This window comes from Halichoerus grypus, chromosome 8 (genome assembly GCF_964656455.1).
Source record: "Halichoerus grypus chromosome 8, mHalGry1.hap1.1, whole genome shotgun sequence".
Classification (NCBI taxonomy): Eukaryota; Metazoa; Chordata; class Mammalia; order Carnivora; family Phocidae; genus Halichoerus; species Halichoerus grypus.
The window spans coordinates 72,261,415-72,269,538 of NC_135719.1; the positions used below are offsets into that span (position 1 = coordinate 72,261,415).

The 8,124-nt window shown below is 39.3% G+C and overlaps 1 non-coding gene across 1 annotated transcript; it reads left to right on the forward strand.

The window, feature by feature from the left end:
• Positions 1-4,394: 4,394 nt before the first annotated feature.
• On the forward strand, positions 4,395-4,558 carry LOC118529262 (U1 spliceosomal RNA). Its single transcript, XR_004914030.1, has one exon. It is a non-coding gene; the product is annotated as a U1 spliceosomal RNA (small nuclear RNA).
• The last annotated feature ends 3,566 nt before the right edge of the window (positions 4,559-8,124 follow it).

Consider the following 8,124-nt stretch of genomic DNA (forward strand, 5'->3'; position numbering starts at 1 on the left):
GAGTAGCGGAAAAAATTCTTAGCTTCCTTGCAATTTTGCTGCAGAGATGGGTAGGGCTTTCTCTCCTCCAGGGCTCACACCTCTACTACCTGCTGCCTGATTCAAGTAAGGATATTCTGAGGGAAAACAAAACAAAACCACCTCATTATGTGCAAAGAGAAACGTCAAGCAAAAGCCTGTCTTTCTAGTATTCCCCAAATAACGTCAATGATATATAGGAGTTTTCAGTAAATGAGGCATGCATTTGTGATAGAATAAACAGCTTATAACGTGCCACTGTGTAACTGGGATTTGGCAGCTTAACCAAACAAACACTTTTAGATTAGGAGACCAGAAAGGTGTCAGGAGAGACTTGAAAAGTGCCTCACACATTTGTATTTGTGTCACTCTTAGGTATGTTTTGAAGTTTGAAAGAACAGATGTGTCTGGCTTCTTTGGTGGAGAGATCCCTGGACTTGAAGGGAGAAGACCAGTGTGGGAGTCCCAGCCCTGCCACTTATTAGCACTGCAGGGGAGCAGCCAAGCAAGGCTGCAAGCTCAGGCAGAGTCCCAGCGTCCACCAGATCCCAGAGGGTGCTCAGAGGGTGTTACACCACAGAGTTTGTCTTAACTTGAGGCAATGCAGCTGGGCTTTCATAGTCCACAGTCAGTCATTCTTGGGCTAAGGGCTTTCAAGGAGCTGCTAAAAAAGAAAACAGACCCAAATCTGCGCTATATCACTTACTAAAGCTGTTACCACAGGGAAATTTTACTTAATCTCTTAGTTTCCCCATCTCTGATCATCTTAGGCTGATTAGGCTCAAAGGAGAGAATGAATGTAAATGTTTGTCCATTTCCACAAACAGAGTAGGTACTCAGATTTGGTATTCTGAGCCTCAGTTTCCCATCTCTGAAATATTAGTCATAATAATTAAAGTATACAGATGAATAATATCATACATAGTAAGGTAAATTTTATTATTTCTTTCAGCTCTGATATCTGATGAAATCACAGCCTTGCCTGCAATTCCTAATGTCTAAACAGTGCTCTTGGGAGATGCTGAGAGACATTTTGTGGGACTGGAGGTGAAAGCAAATTGGTCCTAGGGGTGCGGGCTATTGGTTCTCTTACCTTAAATGTAGCAGAGCTTCAGACAAAGGCCTTTATAATTCCAGCCCAGCCTGGGATGTTTATTTTCTATGAATAAAAATAATAGTGCATGATTTTTCTCTAAACACCTATCAATTCTTGGTCTTGGAATTCATCATGAGCCACAGAAGGGAGAAGCTTAATGTAAAAAAGTTTACAGAATGTGTTCTCATTTTGTCCCTGTATCTACTTTGCAATTTAAGGAGAATAACTGCTTCTGGAAACATATTTGGATGGAAGGCCATTTAGGGAAAACAATAGCAGTGATGAGGCCTGTGTTGAACAGCCAGGATTTGGAATGAGGCTGACTCTGTGTCTATGTGCCTAGCAGCTCTGGAAGCAGGCACAGAGAATAGAAATAGCCCATGGCTAGAAGCATATCCAGTGCCACTGGGTCTACATCAAAAGGACCTATAAACTGTCTAAAAACACAAGTGTAAATGAGAACTTTTAACACCCGAATAAAGGTCACCAACTGTTTAACCATCTCTGAGTCCTGGTGGCAGAATGTCAAGTCTGAAGAAAATGATTGTTTCCTTACTTGTGATGTGTACAGCTTTGGGAATTTGATGCTATAGATTATGTAAGTTTGACCTTAGGACAGACCAGTTACAACAACAAAGAGGAAGTGTGCAGAGCAATTTAAATAGCTTTCATCTCTTCCTAGAGCAGAGTCAGGAGGCCCAACATGATTGTGCAAAGATGGTTATCCTAAAGGTTTGTGGAATAACTGAGTTTCAGCTTCATTCCATGGGGTGTGAAGTCCAAGGGCATCACCCACTTAACAGAATTCAGTATGGCAGGACAAAATAGATGTTTTCATAAATAGCACTTGAAGTAGGTATGCATATCTAGGAGCAATGAGTTCACTGGTGTGGCTGAAATAAAGGTGAGATAATAAGGATTTTTAAATGTAAAGAGATAGGGTTAGAGCGAGACTAAGAATTTGTGCTTTATCTTACTGGGGAGCCTCCAAAGACTTTGGGGATGTGAACTGGAATGAAGGAAGGAGATTAATCTGTCTCTGGCACATGAAATGATTTAGAACAGAGAGGAGGCTGAGGATAAGAAGACTGGTCAGGAAACAGTTTTGATAAACAAGGCTGAGAGTGCCTTGTTGGGTGGAAGGGAAAATGGAGAAACACAGCAAATTGAATGGAGCTGGGGAGGGGTTTGCCTGGGTACTTGTGTCTAGGTGAGAGATAGCAGGAACTAGCAGTTGAGACCAGCTCCCTGCCTCTGTGGAGGAGCCTGCAACAGACACAACTGGCCACCTGCAGGAAGCAGACAGCTCGCCAGAGTGAGTAAGTCCCCTAAGTAATAGGACAGAATTTTATGTCATGATTAGTAGACACCTGGAGAGGCTTCAGGCTCTGCTAACACCTTCAAGGAGATAAGCACGCCCAGCCAGGACCACGCCATCCTAATGATTTTTGGAGACCCCAGAAATGTAAAAATCTTCTCATTTTGCCTTAGTACCAAAGCCCCTACCTCTAGAAAGATCCAGTTTCCCACATGCTGCTTCCTGTGCTTCCATATTTCTGGGGGAGAAACTTCTTTACATTTGACATCTTTCAAAACCCACCCTCTCTGAGGGACATCAACAACTGGAATGTCACCAGGGCTCAGAGAATACATACTACTGACGAGAGGCAAATGAGTTAATATTCATTTTGGGTTTCTATGACTAGTGAAAGTGTATAAAGAATTTTTAATGTCAAAAGTAATGTGTGGGAAAAGTAAATCAATTTGAAGGAAACGTTCATATTTTTTCTGTGTAACCTTCTCAAAAGTAAGTATGAATTTGTAGCCAAAAATCCATTAATAAAATAAAAGCAGTAATGAGAGGAGAAATAAAGTGCTTAGCATAATTCTTGGTTCATGACAAAAGAAATGGCACCCACTGTTAATCATGATTTAGAGTGGTGGCATAAAATCCAAGAGAAAAGGTCTAACTTCTGTTAGACATTTAGGACTAAAGTTCATGAGAGAATCTGTGGTTGGAATGATGATTTGAAAGTCATCTGCATAGCAGGAATAGTAGAAATTATGAAGAAGGTTTCCATACTTGCCTGGAACTTGTATGTATGTTAACAAAATAGAGTCCTCAAACCCAACTCTTAGGGATATGGAAGTAGTGGAGCAAGTAGATACAGGCTGGAAGCTGTTAGAAAGGAGGAAGACCCAGGACGATGTGGGGTCTTAGAAGTCAAGGGAGAAAATGAAGCCAAAGGTCTCACTGATTGAGAAACATAAAAAACTGGAAAGGCCACAAGACAGCAGTTCAAAGATGCCTCTGGATACTGTCAATCACATCTTTTAGTGGTGGGCACTAGGAACTATGGACTGACATGCTCTAGCTAGAGCTCCCAGCAGGCAAGACTTCTGCCATTGCTTAATCCTGTGTTTCCTGGGCCTTAAATCTGAAACTGTAAAATGTGTAGTATTTATTTAGTATTAGAACCATGTTCTGCGGATGCTTCTTCTGGAGCTGCTTTGAGACCACAGAACTGAAAAAGGTTTTGAGATGAAATGCTAGCCTGTACCCAGGTTGGCCTGTCATTCTTTCCATTTAAAGCCACTGGTAATATGGTTGAAAGATGTATTTTGCCCATTTTTTAAAAGCCATTTTCTACTTTCCAACCACCAAAATATGTTGGGAGTGTCATAATTGTTTTTCTCTTTGGAACTTCAGAAAATATTGTTTTTATAATAGAAATAGCATTTCTTTAATTTTTTTCTTTTTTTAATCGCCAACGGCTGCCTTACCAAACCACGGACTTGGCTCATTTATATTTCCAGTTCTAGCTTGTGCTAAAATTTCTGGCAGATGAGTGTTGTGGGACTGCCCGAAATATTTCTGAGGAGGTTTATCTCAGAGGCTAGTCAGATGAAAGACTGAAAAATTAAAATGGACTTCAATGCATTAGTTCAGATAAAGCATTTAGAATAGGGTCATGCATGTGGTAAGCATATATGAGTGCTGGTTATTATTACTAGGGCCTTCTAAGATGATGTAGCATCAGAGGCCAAAGTGGACCAAGAAAGGCCACCTATTCTTATGAGAAGTGCTCCCTAAGGATCCCAAACAAATGATTGTTGGAGTTTAAAAGACTTCCAGGAAGCTGTTGAAAGATGATAGCACCAGGGGTGATAGGATAAGTTTGTAAAGGGATTGGCCAGTTGGCAATTGGGTAAGCTTACCTACAAAATGTATCATGGAGTGGGAGGTGAAGGAGGTTAGGGTTATTAAAACCTAGTTATAATACTTACCTGGCAGGGGAGACACCATAATCAAGCAGATGGTTTTCCCAGGGTGAGGCTTGTCCATTGCACTGCGGATGTGCTGACCCCTGCGATTTGCCCAAATGTGAGAAACTCGACTGCATAATTTGTGGTAGTGGGGGACTGTGTTTGTGCTCTCCCCTGGTAAAAAAGAATAAAATAAAAATAAAAATAAAATAATAAAAAAAAGTAAAACCTAGTTATAGAATCCACGTCCTTTGAAAGTGGTTTGATCATAATTGAAATATAAAGGTGCTTGGAATTAGCATAGAAAGAAAGTGTTGAGACCCTGAGCATGATGTTCAAGCATTTAGAAGTTGTCAAAAATGTGAAGAGAGATGAGTAAGTAAGCCTTCATTTAGGGTTTTTTCTGTGTCCCTTTATTTAATTGCTTTCACGGTCTCCACATTTTCTTGAAGTAGGGCAATGTGATTGGAACATTTATGTATAAATGATATGGTTTCTGCAGATCATCAGTAAGTATTTGGACACCTGTTTGTACAAGAATTTGCTCTGAGATGTATGAAAATCACTGTCATAGTAGTTTTTGTGTCAATCATAAACTTCTCTCATTTAGATCATTATGAAAGGTAGAAAAAATGTATCACAGGATGTCAGATAGGGGGAAGACAGAGGGTGCCCTCCCCAAATTTACAAGCTAACTGTGTCCAATCTAACCAATGAAATAATATGTCTAAGAGTCTCGGAAGAGAGTTGGGAGTACCAGACAAATGTTGAGTGAAGATGAAGGCAATAGGGGAAGAGTAGATAGGGTGTTTTGGAGTTAGTGAAACCTCCCTGCAGACTCACTATAGAACAAGACATGACTTAGATTCTTAAAAAGTTGGTGATGAGAAAATAAAAACAACTTTCAGCAAACCTAGCCCACTCCTTACCTGGAACTCCAGTAGCCTTAAAGAGCCCAATCCCAGGGTAGAATCCCACAAAAGAAATAGCTAGTTCTCACAGGGAATGGTCATAACCCATCCTTTTGAAACAACCCCTAACCCTGTCATCCCTATCAGTCATCCTAATGGATAGTAAAGATTTAAAACAAAACAAAGAAAGAGGATTATGGGCATGTTTTCAGACCTGCCAAGCATAGAGGTAAAGATATCCAAAGAGCCCTTGGGACAGGACAAGGAAAACAGTGTTTAATGAAGACTATGTCAGCAATTGGAAGATGAGGTTGTGAAAATAGGTCAAGACCTAATTATAAAGGACCTTGAGACCTTAGAAATGAAAGCTCAGAGTTTTCTCTTGGCATGGGAAGTGAGTAAAAGATTTGTGAGCTAGAGCATGGATAAAATGTTAAAAGCTATATTTCAGAAAGACAGCTCCTCTGATTGGTAGTGAGTAGGGTGGACTACAGTGGATAGGAAGACTCAAGACAGAGAAGAGAAAGCAGGCTGATGTTACTGCCATGGGTCATGCACAAGGACCTGAATTTCATGATGCCCTGAGGCTACAAATAGGAGGTATATTCTTAAACTAAAATCACATAGATGTTCTTTTATTTTTTTTCCCCACTTTTTGTTATAGAAAGGATTCAGTCACATATACCACTAGAGAAAATAGTACAATGACTTCCCAGTAACTAATATTAAACTTCAATAATTTTCAGTATTTTGCTGATTTTGTTTTATTTATCTCTCCCTACAACTGTTTTTGCATGTATTTACTTTTAACTTTTTCTTTTGAAATAATTATAGGCTTATAGAAGAATTTCAAAAATAATACCAATAATTCACATATACTCTTCAGGCGAATTTCCCAAATGTTAAAATTTTGCCACATTTGCTTTAATTTTTTTCTCTCTCCCTTCTCTGCTCTTGGTCTCTCACTCTCTTATTATTATATGACAACTCTCCAGTTGTCTCATGTTTGGCCAGTGGGAGCCCCTGCAACCTGGATCCTAGGTCCTCCTGACATTTCTCCAGCATTCTTTGAAGACTTGTTCTTTTTTTAAACACAATACAATGTTCCAGGCCCATGTTGCACTTTCCATGCCACAAGCCTGGAATCAAACATGTCTTCAAGGACTCTGTTTCTTTCAGTGAAGAATGATATTTAGAAACCAAAATATGAGCATTAGAGGTGTGTGTTGTATGTGTGTGTGTATTTTTAATTTCTTTTGCTGCTAGGATCTCTCATCAGAAATAGCTAGAAAAAATTATATATACACTTATATCTGTAAATATATGTGTATCTATTTCTATATGTAAAATTATGAGTTCATATTGATACCCCCAGTTTCAATCCAATACCACAGGGCTCATTCCATCCTCACCCCCTTTTGTAATTGTAATTTCCTTTTCCAACAATGAGAAACCTGACTCTTATCCACAGTATAAATAAAATCAATCTTTTTATGAATTACCCCCATGACTTTATAGAATAAGCCTGAATTTACACATAGCTTGCTCTTTTTGACCTGCTAGACTTTGTGAGGGGTGGGGGTAATGCCTACAACAAGCAAAATTTGACATATACATTCTTCCACATTTCTAAACACAAGGCAAACGCAGGGTGAAATGTTTCCAGGGCAGTTAAGGACTAGAAACCTCACATCTGTCCTTGGATGGGAGTTTATTTTCTCAAACTAAATCTGGGTTTGACATTCCAGCTGCTCGCCCTTCCATGGCAAATGGATATGGAGAAGTCTGCCACCAGCCGCTGATGGAGAAAACAGCTGCCTTTAGAGGGGATAAGCCATAGAGGTGGTTGGATGTCCTCTCCAGTGCCCCCATCTTCTCCCCCTCCTGCAAATAAAATATGTGTACATTTTCACATAAATGAAGGGAAAAGGACTTTCGTTTGTTAGTAGGAAATCCTATTGGGAATGAGAAAATCTTCCTTAAGTAAATTATTTAGCTAAAGTTTTCCCTTAGATGGTAACTTGCATAAACATCAGTTCAAGCATGATTATTTTGATTATTTGTGAGTTGTTGCCCATGTGGATTTGTTCAACTTCCTAAGAAGTTGGATGAGTGAGCACGTGATCTTGATGAGTTGACCATCACTTTATTCCAGTATGCTTGCCTGTAGAGGCCTATTTCCACTCATTAAACTGTGCTTATTGAGTATTTTCTATGTGTCAGACACTCTGTTAAAGAGACTTAAAGAGTCCATAGTCTAGTCACCAGGAACAGAAGTAGTAGGACCTCTTTCCCCTAGGGGGTAAACCATTTCTGGTGTCCTTAAAACCAGCACCTGAAATGGTATGTTTTGGATGCCACTTACCAGTTTTTCCTAATCCTTAACCAGCTACCTGACATCTCTTATGATGCCTCAAGTTCTACCATTAGTGCTTCTTTTGATTCCTTCCTAAAGGCTTTACATTCTTATAGAATTTCATATTACAATTAAGTACTTTCTCTAGCAGGATCTTTGTCTTAAATCATTATACAGATGATATATTAATGGTATTAGTTAGCAATTAATCTGGAGCAAGGTCTTATGAGTAGGAACTCATAAAAAAGAAGTAAGGTCAATTAGAAGGTGAGGGCAGAGGATCCTAGCTGAAACCATTACAGTTTAATAATTTTCTGTCTACAAAGATCCTCAGTTAACTGAGAACAGTTGATACCTTTTAAAATATTTTGTATAACCCAAAATATGTGCTTTGTTTTGTCACTTCATGAAAAAAAAGAAAAGGAGTCTAGTCAGCTGCTACAAAATGAAAACAGATCCCAAATTTAGATCCAGCT